The sequence below is a fragment of the Scleropages formosus genome, chromosome 23 (genome assembly GCF_900964775.1).
Source record: "Scleropages formosus chromosome 23, fSclFor1.1, whole genome shotgun sequence".
NCBI classification, from domain to species: domain Eukaryota; kingdom Metazoa; phylum Chordata; class Actinopteri; order Osteoglossiformes; family Osteoglossidae; genus Scleropages; species Scleropages formosus.
The window spans coordinates 15,444,094-15,471,359 of NC_041828.1; the positions used below are offsets into that span (position 1 = coordinate 15,444,094).

At 51.3% G+C, this 27,266-nt stretch overlaps 1 protein-coding gene across 1 annotated transcript in view; it reads right to left on the bottom strand.

Moving 5' to 3' along the window:
• The window catches only part of jarid2b (jumonji and AT-rich interaction domain containing 2b), a 100,013-nt gene that overhangs the window by 50,005 nt on the left and 22,742 nt on the right, over positions 1-27,266 (bottom strand). The window lies entirely within an intron of this gene.

Sequence of the window (27,266 nt, forward strand, 5' to 3'; positions counted from 1 at the left end):
TCAAAGTCTAACAATAGATTCAGAAGGCGAGGTGCACTTCCGAAGGAAACTGGCGTTCGCTGCTGCTCAAAACCTCGTGGGTCCGAGTGCAAACGAGCAGTCGGATCTGACAAACATCTCGAGAACTAGTCGCTTCACCTGTTGGGCTACTGTGTGGCAAAGAGTCAAACGGACCGCGGGTACCATGAAATTCTAAAAGGATTGACTGAGGAGCCCGACAGTTGATGGGAATTTTCCTTCCGCATTCAGGAAGCTCTCAATCACCTGTCACAGTGTGAATGCAGCACAGATTGGTGGGTTGAGTTCATTGAATTGAACCAACTTCTCAGATACAACAGAAGGCCTTCAATGAGGGCCCAGCTGTCTTCACCCAGTGGGAGAACTGTTGGGCCAATTCTCTCAGCGTGTTTCGCTCATCTTCGCACTGTGCAAATACACTGAGAAAGGACTGATTTACTTAAATGTGCGATGCAAGTTTATTTCTTTTTTCTGAGAACTAATATAGTATTTAGAGTTGGTATGCGGAAGAAAAATATTCACCTTAAATGGATTTCTGTGGGTTTCCACCCCATAGATGTATCACTTCTATAATAATATTAAACGGAGTTCAATTCATTTGAAAGCAGCTCTAATAAAGCTGTGACGAACTTCCCCCCAAATCGGAAGCGGTGAAACTCATGCTACCGAGACGTGTGAGGGTGCGAAGGGCACAGCAGAGCCGGCGATCAGACCGCCAGCGAAAACGAGGTTCAACCGCGACCATTTGCAGAGTAGGACTTGTCAGCTGAAGGACTCCCATGGGGCAGCCGCCCTCCCCCCTCCACCTCTGGCGTTACAGGCAGAAAGATGGCCCACATGATGTACAGCTCATGTGCCCTTTGGAAAGCACTGAGGAAGAGGTGGCCTTATTGGCATTCTTACGCCACCTTCGTCTGAGTCCGCACCAAGGACCTTATGAACTTACATAGGCATAACACGATCAAGCACTGGGATTCGAACGTATGTCTGTACGGATCATGTTGTTTAAAGAGAATAAGCGCTCCGAAGCAGTCTGCACTGCGGCACAATAGCGCCTCGCATTCGAGACGTCGAAGGTCGGGGCTCGAAAGGGTCTGGACCAAGTAGTGATGCTCTGACTTCGGGTGGGTTTGAAAGACCTGCCATGGCCCGAGGGCACCGTCTCTCAATGAGGAAATTTATTGAAAATTCAGATTTTTTACTCCCTGTTCTCTCTCTCTCGCGCACACACGCGGACAGCCACTAAGTCGGACACCATTGAGAAATGCCACTTTGCGCCCTCCGCCGCAAATGCAGAAACACAGCCGCCCCACCTCCCTGGGCAAGACTTTCAGGAATATTTCAAAAACACTCCAAGAAGGAGTGCACTGAGACAGGTTTAAAAAAAAAAAAAAAAAAAGAATACAAATTTCAATGTTTACTCAGGGCACCTTTGAGGATTGGGGGGGAATGGTGAAATGCGCCGACGCCACTTTCAAAGACCCCGAGCCGCTGCTCTGCTCGGCGCCTGTTTAAATGCTCGAGCCGTTCTTCCTGCAAGGGGGCGCGAGACAGCCGTGCGCCGATGGTTCTTGCACGGAAGCGCAAAGATAGCGACTCGGGCCTCGGGGAGCTGGCAAGGAAAACAAAGGCAGCACGTTCAGAGGCGGCTGACAGGTGAGCGCTGTGTTAATACTGGGGTGTGGTGTGGCGTGTGTGCGCGCGTGTGTGAGCGAGAGAGCCTGTGTTCTGCGACAGTGACAGCGCACTACTCCCAGGTGTTTGCCATGAAACCACCGCAGCTCCTCATTAGACTCGCCAACCCCCCAAAAAAAAAAAAAAAAAAAACCCCCACAAACACCGTTTTCACCCATCTGCATACTTTATATGACAGACTGCAGCGGACAGGGGGCCTGCTGGGCCTCAAAGTGATAAGTTTAAAACAAATAAATAAACCAGACCTGTATTCAGCTGCCACCTTCCTCCAAAGCAACGCATATAAAGTTAAGAGCACGAGATTTACTCATTTACATAGCTGGGTAATTTTTTTACTGCATCATTTCTCACTCGGTACTACAGCAGGAGGTGAGATCCGAACCTTTGCCCTTCCAGTCCAAGGGCAGCGGCTTCAACCACCGCGCCACCTCCCGCCCCACAGTTAGGCCTTGAAATAATGGCGATTTAGAAAAGCGTCGCTAACGCCGTGGCCAGAAGAGTAAACGAGACGGGCTTTATAAGCGAACCGAGGCTGCGAGCCCCCTCCGGAGTAACGGACCGTGTGTGGGAAATGACCCAGACCGAGCTAGCGCTGGCGGCACCGTACAGCTAGGCCTGGTAGCACGCTGCAGCGGCCCGGACTCCAGCTAGCGCTAGCGTTAGCTAGTCGGAAGAGAGAGTCGCCGAGACCCCGGCGTTAAGCTTCCTCCACGTAAGGCTGCCGCTTGCCAGGGAAGAGGCAATTAGGCCGCCGCCGCCGTTGCTTTTCCTTGCGGCTTGGCTGCCGGCCAGGCGTCGAGCGGAAGGGGCCCGGGCTGGGGGTTCACTTAGGTACGTTGTACGGCACCACCGCGGTGGATGCTATGCTTTGAACCTGGGTGACCTTCCAGGAATTAGCTTGAAAGTCTCTCCAAATGTGGCACGGGACCAGACTATTTATTCTGCCACTCTGAACACACACACACACACACACACACACACACACACACACACACACACACACACACACAAAACCTGAAATCTGCCACGCAAGGGGCTGCCAGCTGATCATGAAACACAGTGAAAGAGGAGCAGACCATCTCCTGTGTTTCCTCTACTAATGTCAGGCAAACACTTGTTGCATTTCAATCGCTGTACGACGGGTCTCAACCTTCACCGGTACGGACAAGTTCTTGCACAAACTCGGCGGAAATAAACACAGCGCGGTAGAAATTCGGAAAAAAACGGGAGGCAACAATTATTTTTCCGCTCTAATTTCGATCAATGGGTGGACATGAGTGTTAAGAACAAGAAATACTTAAGGAAAGTCTGAGAAGGGCTGTCCTACCACAGGGAGACGGCTGAAATCACGGTATTTCAAAGCGTTTCAAGCAGAGTTCGGCTGTTCAAGGTCACCGCGACGTTAAATCTGGATTACTGTCGTCTTGCTGGCTACGGCACGCTACTGAAATCCATAAGAGCTACAAGTTACTGCCACTTCATTCGGGCAGGTGTGTAACACGGTAAACACTGCGCTGCTCGCCCCAACTGAATCCAGCCAAGTCAAGTTGTGTAATGAGTTTTGTAAATAAGGCTCACACGCTCCAGCTAACAAAAAAAAAAAAAAAAAAGGAGTAAATTGCGTGTATGCAGAAACATACAGTTCTCCGCAAACCTTGCAAAGTTTCATTTAGGGCTGTTTCACTTGTATTACTGCTCACGAGCAACGTGAACACAGAGCAAAGCAATGAGCTGATGTGTATAAAAAGTATTTCAAGCTCCAATAAAAACGTAGAATGCTCTCACACACACACACACACACACAAAATTGTCTCAGATGAATTCCCCCCAGAGAGGAGGGGCAGGCCGGCTGACAAAGCGACACGGGCCCCTCGAGATGTGTATCGGCCTGTGAAGCACATGCCTCCCGCTCCCCGAGGAAGCTGGCAGCCCCGTTAATGAGCACAGGGCGCTTTGTTGTGCGTCAGAGTAACGGCGTGTCACCGTGCGTCACGCAATGCCACGCATCTGTTGTGCGCGCTGCACCGCCGGGTTGCCGAGCCCACGCGCAATATTGACCGATGAGGCCCACGCTCGGCGCCGACGAGAAGCGGAGATGTTACGGTGACGGATCGCAAACGTCACCTCAAACAGAAAACCATCAAGTCCAGAGAGGCATATTTCATCCAACGAATGAATGAGTGCGATCTCTCTCAATCTCTCTCTCACACACACACACACACACACACACACACACACACACACACACACGTCATTCACTGCTCCAAGCAAGAGCCCATTTCACGACGACGCCGGTACCTCACGGTCAAGAGCAAACTCGTAGATGAGTTCCATTGCAGATCTACAATGAACGGTGAAGAAAAAAATAAAATCACTGCAGCTCGAGAGAGAAAGTAATGAAAATCACACTGAAAAAGGGTGGCCAAAAAACCACCGCACCACTGAGGGCATCCCAACATCCTCTGCACCGTGCATCAACCCTGGGGAGATTCTGCTCGCTATGTGTTGACCCAAGGAAGCTGTACACACCTCACGTGTTGTGCTACGTACATTGGATTTGAACCCACATTTCTAATCCAAACACTACATGAGGCTACCAAGTCCAACAACACAACATACACGGCATGTGTGACATTTCCACAAACCAATGTTACACACACACACAATTTTATAGCTGCACATTTTAAACACTAAACCACTGCATACAGTAATTTGTCTTAAAGAGCTTCATTTGAGCAGAACATATATTACCTCTATATATTTATTTATACACTGCTTTCTCCAAACCGTCTCGTCGCATTATGAGGAATCGGAGCAACAAGAAAAGGGGTAAATCAAGAGTAGAGGCCTAGGATAGCAGTCTTACGTTACATTTATTCGTTTAGCTGACACTTTTCTCCAAAGAAACTTACAATGTTGAGGTATTAATGAATTAATAATAATGTGAATTGATTGCTTATTTTTAAAAATGGCCATTTAAGTGTCCTAATTAGACCTTACCTGGCAAAATATTTACATTTTTTCATTTAGCTGACACTTTTTTCCTAAAATTACTTACAAGGTTAAGGTACTTACAATTATTTACCCATTTACACAGCTGGGTAATTCTGCTGGAACAATTTAGGGTAATACCTTGCGCAAGGGAACTGGAGCTCAAGGTGGGAATCGAACCTGCGACCTTCGGGTCCAAAAGCAGTAGCTCTAACCACTACAGTACCAGCTGTTGTTATTGAGAAGGTGTGTTTCCAGTGTGCTCTTGACAGATGTGATGCCAGTACGGCGCTTCGGTGAAGCGTTCCACACTTCGAGGGACGCTGTGCAGAGGCACCTGCTCACCAGCAAACCGATGGACCCTCAACGGCACCACGGGGCGGGAGACGACGCGGCGCCGCGACGTTACCGAAGACGACTCTCCGCCGGATGACGAACATTAAAAGTAGCTGGAGCACAGGGGTAGTGCACAATTCTGAACAAAAAGAGGGCCATTTTAGCAGCGTTCCGGCGAGGGACCGGCTCGGTGCCCATCTCCGCCGCCCTCGCACTCATCGCATTTCCGCGCAGGAAATTCGCTCATTTCCATCCTCAAAGAGGTATCAAAACAGACTCGCCACAGGGGAAGAGCGAGCCGCTCGGAGGATTCAGTCCAAAAGCAGGGGGGAGCGGTGCCGAGTCGCACGGCGGGCCCTATATATAGCCCTCGGTTAGGTGGTCTGGATCTCATCAGCAAAGAATGCAGGCGGCACGCCAGAAGGGATCCCTTTTTACATGCTCTATTCTGTTATTATAACACACATTCCCTAAAACTTGTGTTTGTACAGCACACATTCCTCTTCCAGTAGCTGCGTGCTGCCAACACCCCCCTCCCCACGCACACGCACACACAAACACACACACACCCTCCTCCAGTGGTCTGCATGTGTCTTGCAGCTGAAGGATGCATCCCAAAGCCCATATTCACCAGGGCTGCTTGTTGCCCCGTCCAGGAGGTTACTGGGTCTGGCAGGGAAGGGTCACCGACCAAACCTACGATCCAGCAGCGCGACACAAGCCACAGAACTGCGTTTTCAGACATTAGCAGCTGTTGGGAACTGCTCGCCAAGTCACGGACCGCTGGAAATCATCCCGCCGAATCGAAAAACGAAAGAACACCTATAGCTAATATTTCTTCTTCATTCATACTTCACAGAACCTACTAAGAGCGTAAGCCAAGGTATATCTCTGATACGCTTTTGACCGTATAGACAAAAGCGCAACCGAAAGTGGCCAGATGATGAATGCTGCAAGCATCTGAAGTTTTCACACAATGCGGCGTGTGAATAAACCGAGGCGCGTCTGCATGATTAGACTTTTATCGATTGTGACACGGTTTATGGATTTACAAACTAATCAAATTACAGACTTCTGGTTGCAATTGTGTTCTTACGTTGAAGAGCCAGCGTACACCATCATTAGAGCTCGCAGAGAAATCCCAAACTTCTCAACGAAAAAGAGCTTTTCTACGAATCTGGCTGCTCATCGATTTTCCAGTATGGTACTGGTGGGGAAAAAAAAATTTAGAAAAATACTGTCCCTGCAGTAATAAAACATCGCTCAAGTTGAGCGGTGCAATAAAAGTCCTTGACACAGTACAATGACCTTGTCTAAAACGCAATCCACGGCACCTCACCACTGGGGGGGGGGGGGGGTGTTGAAAATGTGTCATCATGCCTCCCTCCCCACCCTATTTTACTCAGGGCAAAATAAAATAAAGAATTTAAAAAAAAAAAAAAAAAAAAAAAAAGCTATAAACCGAACACATGGAACAAAGCTGTTAACAAGAAACTTCGATCCGTGCCCTTTCTCACAGGGCACGCTGATGTCACTTGACGCTTTCAAAGGTTTCTAATACTCAACGCGCACGAATTCCCTGGAAGTTTTAAGCGATGCACAGATTAGCAGGACTTTCAGGGTTCAAAAGCACCAAAGCAGATGAAGCTCAATGCAGCCCTTTCTACTCATGGGCTCTCAAAGAGCTCTGGGCATTGCGGGCACTGCAGATTTGACTGCTGACCATACATGATGTCTGGAGAACACCAACCCAGCGACTGTTCCTTTACCATAAAATACATGAACTTCCACGGGGAAACGTATTCACGTTCGACCCTAGCTGCGACCGAACTGGGGCCACATCGGGCATCGTGGTTCGGCATGGCCCAAACCCTGATGCGGGTCCCTCAGGAAGCAGATTTCTGAAATCGGAGACCGTGCTTCTATGGGGTCTCGGAGACCAAAGCCCCCATAGGGGCCGGTAGGGTGTGCTCACAACAGCAGCGGCTGCACACTGAAAGCCGGCAGCCGAGCCTGGGCGTGGTTCTGCACGCCCTGACCATTCCCATCGGGTCTACGTGAGCAGTGACCAGGCAAAATTGGAGTAGTGTCCTGCTGAGAGGTCAACAGAGCCAAGATGATCCTAACGATAAAGAGCACGCACTGCGCAAAGCGCCATCCAAAATGGCCAAAAGTTACCTCGACGCGCAGTATAAGTTAGCGAGCGGCAGCTTCCACCCCCGGGTAATTCTTTAAAGGCCATAAAGAAGGAAGTGCGCAGGAATGAGCAGCCCACTTGTGCTTCATTTTAAAGGAGGGTGCCTGGGGAGGAGGACACTGGGACCGAAGAGAGGCCAGCAACCTCAGACAGGATGCAAGAGCCCACCTGGTTATCATCAAAACACCAGGAGCGCCGGGACAGGAAGCGCACGGCCGGCCCCTCGCCTTCACCGCCTGCCCCGAACAGGGGACGCTGCCAGGTTCCACACGTTCATCCAGAACGCAAAGCACGTGGCAGCAAACCAAAAACCTGCCGTCCGCGCACACTCCTCCCACGCGATCGCCACCCTCCCCGCAGCGAGCGGGAACGCGGTACAACCTAAAATACCGAATTATTTCTCGGAATCGTTCCGAAGCATGGCGGCCATCTACACGAAGTTCACGACAACGTACATTTTGACATTTAGCCGACATCCAGACCAAGGTATGTTACATTGGGTATTTTACACCAAGCCTAGGATTTTCAACTTTTGTGCCCTCACACCTCACCCGAAATTTAACTTAATCTTGACACCTCCTGTCCTTCCCTAAATTAATCAAATGCAACGAAGACAAGTTTCCTGGGAGGCACCTCATACTTCCTGTGGGAGGGACCCCCGCACTAACCCAACTACTCAGACTTACCCATATGTATGACAGTATTAACTGTTAGCGGTTCTGGGCAAGTTCCTCGATCAAAGGTACTGCACCCGGAGGTGAGATTTGAACCCATATCCATCATCTGCAAAGACAGTTCTAAACACTATGCCAGATGCTGCAATCTGCGTTCACACACACACATCCATCGAGAAGCCCAGCGCTAAGAAACAGCATTAAACCAAATCCAAGGGTTTCAAGCTGCCAGCCCAGCTGGACTCTGGTCCATGCAGCGTGGGCCCAGTGGACGGCTCAACTCAACCGGTCGCCCCGCTCAGGCCCGCTGAGAAGGGATTAGCGCGATGGAGCAGAGTGCTCCTTCCACACGCGTCTTCAATAACTAAAACGGGGGGGGTGCGAGAGAAACAGAGGATCTAAATGGCAGAAGGTTTAGATGATGTTTCCAGACTTACTTTGACATACTGTGTGTGTGTGTGTGTGTGTGTGTGTGTGTGTGTGTGTGTGTGTGTGTGTGGCTGATGTACAGCAAACAGGCCCAGAGAGGAACAGCTGCACAACTGTGGGGAAGAACAGCCGCGATGGAGACATTCTCTGCTCACAAAGGTGCCACTTTGGGGCGAGGAGCCGCCTGGGCTGCTGGGCAATTGACGCTTCCGTAAGGAGCGCGGCGTAAGAGTTATGAGGCAGAGGCTCTTCGAAGCACCGAGCGCCCGAGAACACGCGGCGGTGCGGATCCTAGCCTTCGGTCCGCGACCACACCTTTCGACGGCATCATGTACCAGCACGGAGAACCTGGTCCAGGTGCGAACCCGCTCGCCTGGGCAGACACTCATTTACATTTATTGATGTCACTGACCATTTCCTCCAAAGTAACTTTCAAAGTTACTCAGAATTATTTGCTCATTTATACAGCTCAGTAATTTTTACTGCATCAATTCAGAGCAAGTACCTCGGTCAAGGGCACTACGGCGGCAGGTGGAATATGAACCTGGGGGGTCCTTTGAGCGCAAGGTGGCAGCTCTGACCACTACGCCATGCGCGGGCCACCCTTAAAACGGAGCTGTTTGGGGGCTGCAGGTAACACAGCTGTTACAGCCGTCAACTTGTACTCACAGGACCTGGGTTCAAATCTCACCTCCTGCTGTAGTACCCTTGACCAAGGTACCTAATCGTAAGGAATACAGTAAAAATAGCCAGCTGTATAAATGGGTAAACCGCTGCAAGTGATCAACTCTGGCACGGCAAGGCTACTTGAAGAGATCCGAGAAAAACGGAGAGAAATCAGTTATATATTATTTCATTATATGAACAAGGAGCAGCTGCTTGGTCCCGACCTCGTGAGAAGAGCAGCTGTAGGACCCGAGACCCCACCGGACCTCACACGGACGCAGCGCTGCCTTACCGTTTCCACTTATTATCCAAGCGCGCCGCAGTCAGCGTCGACACTCGAACCCGGTATTTTCCGCGCTCTTCATATTTCCGTCCCCGGTCTAATTGCACAAAGTTGGTGCTTCTTGTTACCTCGCTGAGGGAGGCAGCCAGCTGGCAGCCAGGAAGGGTCACGTGGACGAGAGGAGGCCGCTAAACCGCGAGTCACGTTCCGGCCCCGGTCGCCTTGGGCCCCCCTCGAGAAGCGGCTAAGGATCCAAGAGGCACTCGTGAGAGCCAAGTGGTTTATCGCCGTGTGTCACGGCTGCAGAGCGCGTCCTTTAAAACGCCATTTTCTCAGGTGAAGAGATCTCCGAGAGGCGAGAGAGAGAGAATCTCCGGCACGGAAACCTCTCCAGCTGTGGTGCAGATGTCAGGCTGCCTGACAGACCCAGTAGCGACTCTGAGCGCGGGTCCAACGCGGTGTAGGTCCACACACTCCTGCCAAGTTATGGGCTGGAGCAGGACTATGAAGGACATAGGAGGAGGAGCGAGGAAGACATGAGTCCAAGGAGGACATAAACATATCATTAGAGGTGGAATTCCAATGACACAAGGAGGCTTGTCCAAGTTGAAATCATACACTTCTCACAAAAAGCCTTGATGAGAACAACTCATTCAACGCAGAAACGCCGGCAACCCAAGAAAAGCACCTTCAGCAGACAACTTCCCTGAGGGCTTTCCAAACCGAACCAGGCCCTTCAACTCGCACGACGGAATTCCGCACATAACTTTCAACACCCTGAGCCATCCCTTCCGGCGCAGGGTGTCATTTTGTCTAGCAGATGCCGTCAAGAACCATGACCCCCCCCCGCCTCATGACCGCGTCACACTGACAGGAAAGAAAGCACCAGCCCAGCAATGCGGTCTCAGTGGGTCTCGAACCACTTGCGTCGATTCATGCGGCTGACACGTGGAGCAATCCCGGGTAAGTATCTCGCTCAGGGGTACCGCGGCGGGAGGCGGAATCGGAACCTGCGACCTTCAGGTGCAAAAGCAGCAGCTCCGGCAAAGGACCAGCAGGGTCCCCAGTCGCAGGGGGGCGTCGCCCTAGCGCCCATCAAGGACATCGTTGTTTAAATCCGCGTCAGCATGCCCACTTATGAAAATGTGGCGTTCGCGGGCACGAGCGAGCGGTGCACTCGCACTCGGCGATTACGGCAGAGCCGGCGCACTGCGGAACTCGCACGGTGACGCCCGTGCCACCTGTTTCCTACATACACAGCGTAAATCAATCGGCGCGGTACGCCGCGTTCTGCGTGCCCTCTAAAATCCGCAATAAGAAAGAGCCGAAACGGCACGTCATCAACACCGTCCTACCAATAACACTTAATGCTCTCACTCTGACTTATGAACGACTGGCACGGGAAATACGTCCCCGAGTATTTGTTCACGAATCAAAGCATCGCATCACAAGCCGCTGCGGCTTTAACATCAGAGACGACCCTTGGTTTATTCACTAAAGAAACATTTTCCGCAAAAAAGGCAGGGGACGCTTGCTCCGCAAGAGGGATTTCGGAAAGATATAGAAGTAAAAATTAATCTGGATAATTCTGAGAATTTCTAACTCAAATGTTTGTAACGGGAGGAATCAAAGCAGCAGCGTAACACTATGATTTAAGCGTTATATTATTTCAAGCATAGGTGACACGGTAGGGGGTGCGGTGGCGCAGTGGGTTGGTCCTGCTCTTCGGTGGGTTTGGGGTTCAAGTCCCGCTTGGGGTGCCTTGCGACGGACTGGCGTCCCGTCCTGGGTGCGTCCCCTCCCCCTCTGGCCTCGCGCCCTGCGTGCCGGGTTAGGCTCCGGTTCCCCGTGCCCCGTATGGGGCGAGCGGTTCGGACGGATAGGTGACACGGGTCACTTTCGTACCAACGGGCAGAGCACCCCCCGGCCCCCCTCATGTACGCCATGCACTCCCAGCTAATTCCTTGCAGATGGTGCAAAAATTTCCAAAGTGCTGGCAGGCAGCTGAGGCAGAGAGGTGTTACTCTGGGTTGCGGGGTACAGAGGAGGGGTCCCGGGGGCTGCAAACAGGGGGCTGTCCTCAGACGCCCCCCGGTCGCTGCGGTTTGGGCCGCGTACGCCATCGGCAGGCCTGCCGCGTTTCTCGGCCGAGCCGAGATTTACGGCAGCCTCGCGGGAAGAGGCCGCCTTTCATTTGGGACGCGACGGGGCCCGCGCCGCGTTTACATGCGTAGCTCGCGGACGGCGGGTTTTCGCAGGGCTTTACCGGAGCGAGGAGCGTCCGCTGAAACCGAGGGTGCCGTTACCATACAGCGGAGCGGAAGAAGGATCCCGTGAAAGGGGGTCTTTGTCATGGGGTGATTTCACTGGTGCCATGCGCAGTACTTGGTGCCACGGTCCGCAAAGCTCACGGCGACTGCCAAGATTGTCACAAACCGTGTTAAACATTAAGAGCGCGTCCATTCATGGACGGGCTCTTCTGCATCAAGCACGCGCTTAACAAAGACGGTAAAACAAACCCTAAACGAGGTAATGAACCGGGGTTAAATCGGCCACTGCCCACAAACCGGAAGCACCAGGTGGCGCAGTGGTTAGAGCCACCACATTCGCGCCTGAAGGACGCAGGTTTGAATCCCACCGACTGCCGTACGACCCTTGATCAAAGTACCCAACCGATACAGTGGAAGTTACCATACCACACAAAAGGGTAAAACACTACGTAGCTTAAAATTGCGATTCAGTCGTTAGAAAATCATGAGCCGAAACAGAAACAATGCCAGCGATTCACATTCGAGGGTGCTGTTCGGGCTGAAGAATTAAGATCCCTACTATTAATTGAAATAAAAGCACCTTCTACGTTTCTTTATCATGATGAATGAGACTTTCTGCAATGGATCTCACTGAAACAGAGAAATTTAATTTTTATGGCCTGCACATGCTCTCCTGTCCACACACACACATACATGCAATAGTGTGTGTGTGTGAGAGAGAGAGAGAGAGAGAGAGAGAGAGAGAGAGATGAGTGCAGTGAAGCCCTAATTACATGATTAACTGTCTTAATAATTATGCTGAGCCCATCTAAAATGCTACATCCCTTTTTCTGGTACAAATCAGTCTCATTTATGAGCTGAGAGACTTACAGCTGCCATACAAAGTTATTACAGCACTCTCTGGGGAAGGGGGAATCATTTTCACCTCTCTGGCGGAGAGAGAAGGTGACACGCAGGGCACGCTTGTGGTTTTGTCACTTCCTCCACACGAGGATGTCGCTGAACAGGCGCCCCGTTTCTGCACCGCTCGCACCCTGTCGCTGTTCTGAGATCAGGTCCCCTGCACGTCGCAGCTACTCCGCTATCCAGCGGGCACCCGCCCGCCCGCCCCGTACTTCACGGCGCAGGGGGTCTGCGTAAGCCGCGCGCCATCATCGCGTGGACGAGGGGAGCGGGCGTCACCTGCACCGCATCTGCGCCCGTCACGATTTACCCATGTACTCCAGCAAGGTGTTTTCGCTGCATTAATTTAAGGTAATCGCCTCCGTGAGGAGTACCAGAGCGGAACGCACGATTTGAACCCAGGCCCTTTGATTGCAAGGCAGCGGCAGCTGTCACAATGGCGTTACCTGTAGCTTATTCATTTCAGATATGCTGACATATTTAACACATTCAGTTCATCCGAAGCCTCTTACGTTTTTCATATCTGAGTGACATGCAGGTACACGCACGCGCAGACGCAGACGCACGCGCAGACGCACGCGCAGACGCACGCTTGCCGTTTTGACCGGCAGGCAGCGTTTGGCAGGGGCTTTTGAAAACAGCCGGCGAGCTGCAGGGTACAGAACGCCACGGACACGTACCGTCCGGCACAGAACCACAGCGTGGGAGGGAGCGCAAGAGCTCCAAGCGTTTGGGAATTTCAGCAGCAGGTGCTTGGGACGCATCCCTCCCCTGCGAGGACGTCCTCGACGGCGTCGACGCTTGCGGCGAGGGGGGAAACGGGCTGCGACCTGCACTCCAACCGAGGGTCGCCTTGCGGATCAGGACAGAATTGCTCCCTTCCACAAGACGGAGCTGCGAGCGACTGCTCGTCCTCGGAAAACTTATTACATTTCAATGACGGCACATGGGGAAATAATAAAAGCCAGATTTATTGAGCTAGATATATTTATTTACCTTCCACATGCCTCTCATGGAGTTTGTTTTTATTTTTTTAAACATATTTTTCAGGCAAACCCATCTTTGAGCTTCTAATGTGATGGAATTACACTCGGCAACAAGACGGCAGGCTCCAAAACGACAGATGCGCAATTCAAAATAAATAATTATAATAAATCTTTCAGAGATGTGGCTTCTTTAGCGATACATACTGTCAGGGTAAACTGCAGAAAAGATGAGCCCGGCCCATTTGCTTAATCTCGGCTAATAAAATATGCATGAAGATGGAGCCTATTAAAGTCCGTCCCGCTAATGCGGAAAGTAAGTGCACCGCTGCCGTAGATCAATCAGCCTCCGGACGGCCAAAGACGTACAGCGGGAGCGGGACGACGAACCCCAGCGACGCTTGGGGCCGGAGCTGCGGCCCGTGTGGGGCCGAGGGGGGGGGAGCAGGTGGTCCCGGGGGCCACGGGTCACTCCCAGCACCGCCCTCCCTTACGATGGGCGAGCAGCGTCCGCTCAAAGGGCCTGTCAATCACCCCCGACCGAAAGGTCCGCGAGCCGCTTCCGTGGCCCCAACCTGCCTTTTTTTCCTCCCATCCACCCGAGTTTAAGAAAGTGCCTTCTGCATGACAAATGGCGCAGATTTTTTTTTGGGAGGGGGCAGTGTGGGAGGAGGAGAAAAGAAAGACTTATTCACCCTGTGGCCCCCTTTGCCCTTCGTCCACCACGCTACCGGTCTTTCGCACAGATGGGGTTCGCAAGGCCTCTGCACCCCAACCTCCAGGCAGCAACAGGCATTCGAGCTATGGCGTTGGTGCTGCCGCTGAGAGATCTGGGTCCACCGGGATTGCGGGGGGGGGGTTCAGCCACGAGGAAGTTTCCCCTCGCCAGCGCCGTTGACCGTCACCGCACCCGATGCCAAGCTTGACTCGCTTTCTGAAGCATCAGGCCATTAAAGCTTCCTTCACAGACTCTATGACTTTATCCAAGGCGACTGACTTAGTGCTGATGCACTGCAGTAAACTCCTTACAATCATGCACACATGTGTAGAGTAATGTGGGAGTCTGTGATTGCATATGTGTGTGTGTGTTACTGGAAGCAATTAAAGCCATCAGTTCAGCTGAAACCACATCTTCGGGCTGCAGGTAGAAACCCACACAGACATGAGAAAAAAAAAAAAAAAAAAAACACGTCAACTCCACACAGCCCCCTCCAGACTCGAACCCGCAGCCCAGGAGAAGCGAAACACCAGCGCGACCCAAAACGAAGCCGTGAAATGCCCTGCACCGGGCGCTCTTCTGAACACTTCCTCTTGTACCATGTTTACGCTGCTTAGCAACCACCGCTTTCCTCCCAGGGCAACCGTTACAAACGCTTACAGTTGACACAAAACGTCTCGTATCTGCGACTTTAGTTGTTGCCGACATCTCCGGCTGGGGGGGACGGCGAGACGCCCTCCAGCTCCGGGGCTTCACCCGCACCTCTTTTCAGCTTCGGCAGCTGGGAGCGGAATTTGCATTGAATGATCCCTACTGCAGAGGTCGTGCTCTACTGCAAACGCTGGCAGTTAAGGGGCTGCTGAAAACCACAGTCATATCAGAAGAGGTCCGAACGTCGAGATGCGGTAACCGACCTTCCCGGTGCTTTGAGAACATCTGCTCTCTGGGTTATCTGAGGCCAGAGGAGGCAGCTCTAACCACTGCGCCCCCTGCTGTGAGAGACATGGAACAGGCAGCAATCTTCAACTTCACGTGTAGGTGCTACCGGCTGTCCACGGGAGACCGATTCTTAAAACCCATCTGCCCGAGCAGACCATCTTTTGCCCATCCCCAAATCCCACCCACCCAGGCGCAAATCCCCATTCCTGTATAAAACGGAAGTTCTAGCAAATTCTTATGAAAAGGACGTACAGAATCATTACTCCAGCACAACAATTACACTTGTAGCCCCTTCTGGGTGTTCAGAACTTGCTCTGGACTGAAGCTCTAAGCTACACTGACGCAGCGTGCGCGGGGGCTGAGACGGACAGAGACAAAGGCGCAGACACCGGCAGGGCTATGATCCGGGCCCAGCAGCAGGTCAGGACTTCAAAGCGTGCCGGTCGAGTGATGCTGTTTGAGCAGCTGCGGGTCTCGCCCCCCAAAAGAAAGCCTGGGAGAAAATCCGCTCCCTCCCTCGCCACACACTCTGCTCTCTTCAGAACGGGGGGTGCAGGGGAAGTGAAAGGAGCTCATTCTCTCGGCGAGCCTCCGCCGGCCAAGTCACGCGTGCTCTGCGCCACCAGCGGCTCGAACCCGGCAGCGGGGCTGGCGCGCGGAGCCCCGGGGTGAAGGAGCTCGGCTTTGGGCAGAGCACATGCCAACACAGCGAGGGATCCCGGCACACAGGTGTGTGTGTGAGAGAGAGAGAGAGAGAGAGAGAGAGAGAGAGAGAGAGAGAGAGAGAGAGAGAGAGAGAGAGAGAGAGAGAGAGAGAGAGAGAGAGAGAGAGAGAGAGAGTGTGAATACACCGCTTTGAAAAGGCCAGAGTGTGGGGCACAGGCTGAAACCCAGTCATCCTTACCACCCACCCAAGTGGCCTTCAGAAGGACACCTCATACCTCCTGGCCATTTATTTAGCTGATGCTAAGCAACCCAACCGTTACACTGATTTACCCTTTAGACAGCCAGGTAATTTTTACTATATCAATTCAGGGTAAGCACCTTTCTCAAGGGCACTACAGCAGGAGGTGGGATTCAAACTTGGCTCCTTGTGCCAGGCAACAGCCCTGACCACTCTGCAGCCTGCTGCCTATTTTCTATTGCAGCAAACATTTGTATATAATATTTTATATACTGGGAGAGCCCTTAGTGAAGTGCTTAGAGCTGCTACCTTTAGACCCAAAGGTCACAGGTTCAATTCCCACCTCTGGTTATACTACCCTTGAGCAAGGTACTGCCCTAAATAGCTCCGGTACAATTAGCCAGCTGTATTAATGGGTAAATAATTAAGTACCTTAACATTGTAAGTCGCTTTGGGGGAAAAAGCATCAGCTAAATGAATAAATGTAAATATTTTTGCCAGATAAGGTCTAATCAGGACACTTAAATGGCCTTTTTCAAAAATTAGCAACTAATTCACTTAACAGGTTTTTTTTTTTTTTTTGGGTTCCCCGTGGAGGAGAAATCAGTCATCCGGCAATTATTTGACCGGCAGAACTCCGCCTCCCTCGAGTCGGCCGCCGTCCCTCCGCCTGAGGACAAGAAGCAGACTTCATCTAGGATCTTCGATGTTCTCCTCAAGCTGCCTTTAATGAGGGTTAGTGTTGCACGCAGCTGTGTTACCAAAAACAGGGTGGATCGAAGGGTTAACCCTAACTCCTACCGGCTAAAGGTAAACCGATAAACAGCCCGTCATCCTCACGCCCCACCCTCCAAACACGGTACCGCAGACGCCCAGGCCCGGCTGCAGTTCGACGTGTTATTTAACTAAGGTGTTTAGCCGGTTTGGCCGACTTTCGCGCACGGGTTGGCGCGTCGAAGCCGACGGGACGACCCAAGGGAGGCGACGAGCCCAACGTCGGGGAACGAACAGACCTCAAACGGGCCTTTTTCTGCCCAACATCCTTGGTGAACTGATGCAAGTGGATGAGCAGCATACACAGCTTTATATTTGTCAGGCGTCATAAAATATCAGCTTGAATTTTTTGAAAAACACGGGATCGCAACCGCTCCCGGCTTTTTCTTTGCGTTATTTTGCCATTACGTTTACGGTATATTAAATTCATATTTCAGTTAAAAGGTTGGGAGAGAAATAAGCAAAATAAACAGCAACTGAAGACACGCGGGAGGGGACTGAAGAAATTAATAAAGACGAACTCAAAGTGTGTAGTTTTTGGCGAGTGTTTTTATAATTAACTTTCACAGGCGTCTCAAGTTCAGTTATGCCGATTGTCAAGATGTGCAAATACTGCTAGAACAAACACGCCACTGATAACACGCTTAGCGACAGATTTACTAAGACACCCCTTGAGTACAAAATCCACCCCCCCGTCTCCTTTCCTCCCTTATCTACAAGGAATGTCGAGGAGTATTTCAAAGGAAGGGTGCAAAACAGGGTTTGATTTCCTGGCACTCTGGGGGGGGGTGGGTGCTACTGCAAATTTTCTATTGGTGCAAAAACTTGATAAAATCTGCCCCGGACACATAATTCACTTTTTAATATACTTCTATGGGGAAACTTGAGCGAGCGTAAATATTCTCCGCAGCGCGTGGGCCGCGGGCATCTTCGGGCAGCCGCCCGGCTCGGCTACAGGGGTCACCGTCGCTTAAGCGGAACGCCGCAATTAAACACCGAAACACCGATATTAACCGTAAGCCGAAGTTCGGCAGCCCGACGACGGGGTTCGCCATCGATTACAGCAACAAGTTACTGTGTGCGGAGGATCCGCCCAACAGGCAACACGCACCTCAGCGCAGAAGGCGGACCCACCCTGACAAATCACCTTACAAAACAACAGAGGATGCACAGGAGCGATGTCAAACACGGGTTTCGCGCCTACTCATTTCAGTGGGACGCGCGGGATAATGAAAGGCCATCTTGAATGCAGGAGGACGAAAAACAAGAACTCGGCGCAAGAGAACTCGGCCGCACCGGTCTTATTATAGCGTTCGGCTACGTTTGTCAGTGAAACGCGGAAGTGGCAAGGCGGTGCAGCGGGTAGCACCGCCTCCTCACGGCATATGGAGTGGTCAGGCAGCGGTTTGAACGCAGCCGTCCACGCACGAGTTTGTTCGATCTCCACATTCGCATAGGTTTCCTCTGGGCACTCTGGTTTCCTCCCACTGTTCAAAAATACGCGTTTCCGCCGAACTGACGACCAGACTACCCGCAGCGTGCGTATGTATGTATGGATACCCTGTGATGGACTGCTCATGGTTCATCCTTCCTGGCCTGGTACCCTGGGATTCCTAGATAGACTCCAGACCACCACAACCCGGACATGGATAAGTGATTCACAATATTGAGAGGAGGTGAGAATATGTTAAAAACACTGAATGTGAACAAAGACTGAGCTGCAGTAAGATGATGGTAAAAATTACCCAGCAGCATACATGTGTAAATCACTAAGTGGCTCAACAATAAACTGTTTTTGGGGGGGGAACGTTATGGATAATAATGTAAAATATAGTGAAGGATAAATAATGGGTAAATAAGAGTAAATAATAACAAATATTTTAAAATAATGAAGAGGACTGGTGAAGCGAGAACACGCCATCCGTTCAAAGAATCAACGTAAATGGAAAACCGGATGGACAAAACCGGAGCGGCACAGAGAGGCGCGCGACGGCCAAATGTAGACCGCGGGGCAAATTAATCGCAGAATGAGCCTTCAAGAGGTAGCCCGAACACCTTCCGAGGTGTTTAACCTCCGCAGCAGAGCGGCGGTCCCACGTGTTGCGGAGGGCTGAGAGAAGCCCATCTCGGTGACGGAGGTCGAGGAACCGGGGCTCGGGCCAAACCACCGCTCCTCCCGAGCCGGAGCCCGAGCGGACGCTCGCGATGACATTAACGCCCGGAACGCAGAGCCCATTAGTCCACGTCACGCCACACCGGAGAGCGGGTCCTGCGCCCGATGCAAGGACGCATCTCGGCGCGAACAAGCGGAAGCAAGGCAGATGGGAAGCATCCCGCTCGAGGGGCCTGGCGACGGAAAGCGGTCCCGGAACGGGTCGATGGCGCAGCGAGAGGCGACACGGGATCCCACCGAAGAGCCCCTCCTGAGCCCCGGTGGCTGATTAAAAGCTCAATATTCCTCCCGATTAGGACCAAAGGCCTGTTCTTCCTTCGAAACATCTGAGGAAAAGGTCCAAAAGGTCCAAAAGGTACAGAAACCACGGGGGGCTCCGGGCGCCTCCAATACACTAATCTGTTAAATACACTCCAAACACACTTCCAGCGCAACGTGACCCGCAGATCATTAGTCCACATAATAAACACCAAACATTCGCATTACATTTGTTCATTTAGCTGACGCTTCAGCTGCTGGTGAGATTTGAACCCGCGACCTTTGGGCCAAGGGCAGCGGCTCCAACCGCTACGCTACCAGCCGCCCCCGTGAGAACGGCAGGTGACGTGGCGGTCAGAGCTGCCCGGGTTCCGACCCAACCTCCTGCCGTAGTACCCTTGAGCAAGGTACTTACCCTGAACCGATACACTAATTTACTCATTTATACAGCTGGGTAATTTTTTTTACTGTGCGTAGCTTAACACCGAATCACTTTGCAGAAAAGCGTAACAAATGAATAAACGCGAACGTGTGGAATCGCGGGACAATCCGGGGCATCAGAGTACCGGCGCGGCGCTCGCTGACCTGTGTCCGCGATGATTAAAAAAGAAAAAAAGAGGCAAAACCAGGATGAAGAAATTAATAAAGACGCGGCGGGCCACTGAAAATTGTTCCTACGCTGCCAACACACAGTTAAGCAGCCAGTTGCGCATCGCGGAACATTTTCATGGAAGGTTTCACTTTATGTCTCAATATCATGCCTCGAAAGGCCGATCGTACAATTACTTGTATTTTAGCCGCGGCCAAATCGCAGCGGAGACAGGCTGCCGACGTCAGGAATCCCTTACACAATAACTCCCATATTTTCCCTCCGAAAATTTTTCAGTCGGCTAATTAGCTGTTTACAAGTGTATAATGTGCTCGCACTTACGCTTTAATCGTGACAAATAAGCCTCAATTAAAACTGATGACTTTTTATGACTCATCTCAGCCAAAGACAGCAGGGCCCCGGCGAGCAGATGCAGGAAAGCGGAGCGCGTTTCATTCCGCCTCTTCCCGACGCGCCGTCTGCGTGCAGACTGCAAACAAAGCCGCTCTCCGCTTAAATAAACCGAAATGATGTATCCTCCGTGACGGTGCGGTACAGTTAGGCGAACAAAGAGGAAATCCTCGGAGGTGCATCCGCCAGCAGGCAATATTTCCAGGTTCGGATCGACTTCTGACGCGGATTACACGCGCAGCCAGCAAAGCTAAAACCCGGCGCAAACCAAATTCTGGAAATCAATCGCGGCGAGCGAGGCGACGACCCCGCGACGAAGGGACGTCGATTTCGTTCTCGAAAAACGCCCAGGCTACTCGGCGTCTCCGCGGAGCAGGCTGCGAAGATGCCTGCCGCTCCCTCCGAGGGCCCCGTGATGCTTCCTTCGCAAGGCTCGACGAACGTCTTCTCAAAGTCAGAAGGCGGCATAGAGGTTGCGGCAGCTGCCGTCTTCTACTCGACGGACCGACGCTTGTACCGCACCGCCTGCCGCGGTACCCTCGATCAAGGTACTTGGGCTGAATTGCTACAGCAAAAGTTACCCAGCTGTACGCAGGGTTTTTATTGTAAAAAGTCAGCAGCTTCGCATCATGAGGGAGGTAGGCAGGCCAGTAAGCCGTGTGGAAGCACCATGTTTCGCTGCTGTAAAAGCTAGTAAACTTTCTGCGGCGCTCTCTCTCATCCAAGTTGCCCTGCGAGCTCCGTTCCGACTCGAGCGCCCGCGGCCCTGCGAGGACCCCTCTCCGTCCACCAGCCGGGACTCGTTCTGGCGACGAGGCGTCAACGGGCGGCGGGGTTCCGTTCCGCAACAGTTCGGTAATTGCAGACGCGCTCGCTCGCGTGCGTTCTTAAATAACGCGGACGCCTCGAGGAACGCGGGGTTTGTTCGGGGGGGGCCGCGAAACGGCCGGTTTGTCGAGCGCAGAAAACGAAACGCGAAGGGTCGGCGTAATTCGTCGCCGAACGCAGCCGCTACTTACGCGGAAAGATCAGGCGCGGGACGGGAAGAACTCGGAGACTGAACAAACATCTCGCTTTGCTTTCACTACTCTCAGGAAACCATTTCAAACCCAAATAAGCTGGCAGCGGTTCAAGCAGGAGTAAAACCAGTGTGAAAATACACGAAAAACCTACTTAGCGCAGCGATGCATCTAAAAACTATTTATTCACTCCAGGTGTTTCACCCCTCATATTTTCACTCAAAATAAAATATCCTTGGCAAAATGTACAGCGGCACAGCAGGTAGCACTGGAGCCTCGACCGCTGGGCCACGGCTTCCGACGCGGGCTCGGATCTTCGATCGTACGTTCTCCCCACGACCCCTTGGGTTTCCTCCCACGGGAGAAGCGTCTGCTGACCGAACGCACGTAAATGCGCCGGCACAACCCGATTTGCATCGGCAATTGAATTCTGCCAATTACGCTTATTCGTTTAGCCGACACGTTTCTCCAAAGCGACTTACAACGTTAAGCTACATAATTACTCACCCCTTTACACAGTTGGGTACTTTTACCGGAGCCATTTACGGTAGGTACCTCGCTCGAACACGGTACACCGGCAGGTGGAATTTGAACCCGCGACCCCGAGATTCGAAGATCCGCCATCGGCCACCCCACTTTCCCCGAAAGGAAGAGGGCGCGTTTGAGACATCAGAAAGAGGGCACAACACGACTGGCACTTGGTTCTCGCCGTCTGGACTGGCAACACGCAGGCAAGCTGGGGGGAGAGCCGCGCCAGAGATGACTCAACCTGCACATGCTACCCGGCAGGGGGTGTGAAGCGCACTCTCCGGACCGGAGAACGAGCTTTGCCAACGAGATCGGCTCGCTGGCAGCAGGTCCGTAACGCTGCGCTCGTTCTGCAACTGTGGTAAAACGAGGTTGCGACGCGGTCGAATGGACCAGATCCTTCTAAACCATCTCGGTCGCGGAGGAGCTGCTGGACGTGCGATCGAAGCGGAACTATTGGGAATTACGAGAATACCTTCACAACAGGACAACGCAGTAACAGCCAAGGAAACCTAACCCCACCGTGACCCCCCGATAAATCTTAAATGTATAGACACTGATCAGCTGCATTTTGGGAGCCGAACGACAATAACCAGCTGCCTCAAGTATGTTCTTCCTCTCCGTGCCCCATAAGAACCGGGTTCTGCAGTTAATGGTATGCAGATCCCATTGATAAGAGGCGGGGAACCTTCGGACAATGTGGTCAACGCTCTTTTCCATCCGCGCTGAAAGGGCCTCCCTTGCTTTGTGCGGAAGAAAGGCTGGTCATCGCACGCTTGGATGCAAAACCTTCGCGCCGAGGCCTTCCTTCCAGGCACTTCTCCTCCAGACACGGTGGAGACAGAAGACTCCGCTTTTAATGAACACGCCGGTCAAAACGCTGCATCAAGTGCCTTTTCACTGGCCATAACGGTGAGTCACAGAAGATGGTTAAGGAGCATTTTTCCCATGGGGGGTGGAGGCACTTCACGCACACGCACACTTCACAGCTAATGGAATACAAAATTGCTAGATGGTGTTATCGATCGCACGAGCGCATTTCGCTCAGATTCACGGCGAGAACCAGGCAGACGCTGCGCTGGAGAGCCCGTGACAAACCACGCAAGGTAACAATAGGAAATAAATGCGAAATGCAGAACCGAACCATGCACATACACACAATTTAATATGCAAAACTGCCATCTGTCAAGGAGAGCTGCGAAGAGCCTTGCGGTTGGGCGGTCAGTCCAACAAAAGGACATCCGGTCTGCAGAGCGATGTTAATTCAAGCCATCGCTAATGGTGTGCTAATGTTAAGGATATGAGCATTTAGCTGATGCTTTTCTCCAAAGTGACCAACAAACTTAGCTGTTAACTGTTCATTAAAGTGTTTGGCGACTTAGTCATTTGTAAACCCGGCTAATTCTTACTGTATCAATGCAGGGTTCATACATCATTCAAAGCTACTACATCAGGAGGGGATTCGAACTACGGTACTCCAAGTAGAAGGCAGCGACTAACCGCTACGCCACTGACTACAATGATGCGCTCGGGCAGGTTGTGCTTCACGGAACATACAACAGCTCGGTAATTAATTTGCATCTTTAGTAAAACAAGACTGAAGCAGTACAAGTATATAAATACATGTACATAGGTATATAAATAAGAACATTGTACTAGTACATAAATAGATGACTACAGAGGTATTTACAGGTATACCAGTGAGCACCGCACTGGACGAATATATGCAAAATTGACAACACATTCTCCTACTGCCACTGCCTTCTCATGTAGAGAACTCATAAATAAGGACTGCGCCAAAAAACTCAACCAACTGCAGAGCTTTAAATCTGGAAGGAAGAAGGGGTGCACGAATACTGTACCGCGTTTCTGATTCGCGCAAACTCGCCATAACCTCAGCACAAGGACGTCATTGCACCGCACAGCATTTGGATTTTGATGCCTGCTTCCATCCGCCATCACCCAGCAGGATTCCGGTACATAGCCATACTACAACAGGACAGGAGGGCATGCCCTTCGGCATCACACCCCCTTTCCTGTCCCAATCCCGAGTGCTGCTGATGGACAACCGGCACAGATCTCCTTCTGGAGGTGAGCAAAGCCTTGTGAAAGTGGCTGAACGTCAGGAAGGAGACTCGGCATCTCAGCCTCTTCGCAGGGGGTAGAACGGCTGTGGATTTGGCTTAACGCGGGTGACATCAGTACCAGTCCTTTCTTCTGACAAGCTAACTTGGGTCATCAACATAATACTTGAGGAAAATTATTTTTCCATGAAGAGATTTAGCCTTGCAGTCTTCCAGGCTCTCTCATAGCCGGTGAAAACCGCTCTTAAGCTCCCTCACCCAGCATTAGGCAAACAGAATCCATCAATGCAAGGTGACCGGTGGTGCCTCCCTGAATGAGCATCCGCCTGGAGTTATGAATGAGGACAAAGGGGCCAACTCAGGCAGCCCTCCCCCGGAGTCAAGCTGGCCCCACAAGTAGTTATGGAAAAATGAATGACGGAAATGTACCCTTTTGCGCCTCGCTGCAGTCCTCCTCAGTTGCTCTCTCCCTCGAGCCAAAGGTACTCCTGTTGTTCTGCAACAGCAGCTCTGAGCGCCAAACATAAGTGGCAACCAGTGCAACTGTACAACGTGAAAATGACTCCCCAAAAAGAAATGGAGCAATTTAATATGCCTTTCAAATGCTCCACATTGAACAGCATCAGCCGTCACACCGTGACCTCAACTCTGTCTTAATTTCACCAAAGAGGTCTGGAACCCTTTTACGAAGGACACGACATGGAAGGAAGAGGGGGGGGGAATCTTCTACAACCCTTCAGCACTGCTGCTCAAGGCAGGGCAGTCGTCTCTGTTAGGAAACTATACAAGTAGATGGTGTCTGGTCCAGGACCCCAGCGGAGAGGATGGTATGCAGTCCACACATGATCGCTAACAGGAGGGGATTAGATGCTTTTCGGTGAGCAATTGCTCCTAGAATAGCGGCCATTCTCAACGGACGTTTCCGCCTGTAAATCCAAAAATAACTTTTTGCCAGCTGATTGGAGAAGGCAGCACAGTGGAGTCAGCACTATGCTTTGTATCACGATTACTTCACCCTCTCCAAAAGAGCATACGTGCAGAACAACTCCACTAAAGCATCTAATGCACCTTCCCAACTAGTGTGTAAAGTGATGGATTAAAGTGGAGACCTTGTGGCCCAAATAGCAGCAGCTCCAAGAGGAGAGCATGGGTCATTTGCTGTTTGTAGGGTTTACTTTCGCAAGACCACGTGCACTGAGGCTTCCAAGGCTGTACTAAGCAATCTTTTGGCCTTCTTGCCAACCATCTGCACCACCAGTAGACCAATACACTGCACATAACATTAACCACACACAGTACAAGGAAGACTGGTGGGTGAAAGGTGTTGTGAAAGACCAACTTACCCAAAACTCCTAACCAAGACCCTGATCTAAGTGCTCCCATTAGCCAGTCCAACCACCCATCAACCGCAGTTCCTACGAAAGATATCGGAGGTCTTCCGCTCTTTTCTGTGAGGTCCAAGAGACCGATTCATTATCGCTTTGGTCGTTTCCATCCTTTCATAATTAACACGAGTTGTCTGACAAGCCTCTCCAACCCCTGAAGACCTGCAGGAATCGCCACCCAGAATTCGATAAGCGCTAGACCTCCTACAAACCACAAGTGACCTCAATGTAGTTCTAGCTGAGGAATAAAAACAAACGTCTCAACCCAGAGAAGGAAGATCTATGACTAAGGCTCTCTGACAGCTTCTGCCATTACATAGGACGGACAACGTGCCATCGAGGCTGAACAGCATTTGTTATTCATCCCATTAATTCATGTTGCTGTGGTATCCTCACAAGTACAGTTGACACACAAGTTATGACTGTGCAATGTGGTTTCCTCAGATCTGAGCTAAGTGTGCTCTGGCCTGCCTACCTACCTCACACACCTGAAGCCCGTGTGGCAATAGCCAACGGGCCAGTTGTTACAGGACCGCTCGGGACGAACGCAGCAGGGGGCTCCGAGACAGCGGACCACGGTTAACCACCGAACAATCACATCGTCTGCTCCATAGGTGCTGGAGCACATAGTGGCAGAAATATTCCACCGAACTGCCAATCCCTCGTATACAGTAAATCATCACACACAGTTAGATTACTTCAATAAATTCATTTCTGTGATGAGAAGGAATATATATAACTACCAAGCTTTGTCACCAGCACATCTGAGGTTTCACAAGGAAGAACATAATCACCCATGTGCTCGTCTCAGAATGACACTTGGTTCCTTGTCTTTGGTTTACAGAGGTACTTTCACCTCACCCACGCTGGTACGGAAAGTACAACGGGACGTCTTTGTTAATCCACTTAAACAAATTTGTTTTCAAATGAAGGATCAAATTGAGATATTTCAAAAACACTGGAGCAGGAAAGCGTAACCGTTAAGTATAACCATGTTATCAAAAGGAATGCCTTCCCTCCTGTTTTCCCTTCCTTATCGTTTCACTCAGTTTTATTTCCCTGCTTTGAGACTTCGGCGATCACAAATAATTGGGGTTGAGCGATCGATTCGGAGAGACAGAAAATTGGTTTGGGAAAAAATATTGGCATATTGAGGGAATACTTTGCTTGAGCCGCATTCAATTAGGCAATAAACACTTTCGGCATGAATCGGCTACTCACCACTCATTTGCCATTCAGTTGCAGCGAGCCAACACTTATCTAGAATCCAGTCTCGACTGCAGAGGAATGTAGTTTGAACCAACTACAGCAGGTAAAACCAAGTACTGAGGTGGTGAATCAGAGCTAGCACCTTCGTAAAGGACCCACCTCCTGCTACAGTACCCTTGATCAAGGTATTTCAACTGGACTGATACAGTAAAAACTACCCAGGGCAAATGGTTCAATCAGATTAGCGTACCATGCAATCATGGCAAGTCACTCTGGAGAAGTGTTGGCCAAGACAATGAATATTGTACTAGCTAAAATTACACGTTCAACGCTATAACAGATCATATGACTCGACAACATATTTGTATGCAAAGTACACATATTTAAGGACAGGTAATGCTGAGAGATGTGGGTCTCCATTAGACAAAGTATGCAGTATTCTACATTGCTAGCTGTAAGCACTACAAACACACCAGGGACAGGATGCCGCAGCACGCCGTATTCCCCGGGGCAGCTGGGTTTATCGTTTCCAATAATGCCGAGCCCACTGTCCCGAACAAGTCTTCGCGCGAACACGCGAAGAGGCTCCTTGCCAAGAAGCTGCAGATCAAGCGCCGCATTCGCGAAGCACGGCCAACCTCTTTTTGCGTCCTCGCATTTTTGTCGTTCCCGGGGTTAGACCTTGGATTTGAAAAAGGTGACTAACACAGGAATGTGGAACAAAAATGTTGAGAGAGGAGGAGAATGACAGTGAGCTGGGCTGTAACAGTTCCTCTCACACACACACACACACACACACACACACACACACACAACCTACCCCCTATCTT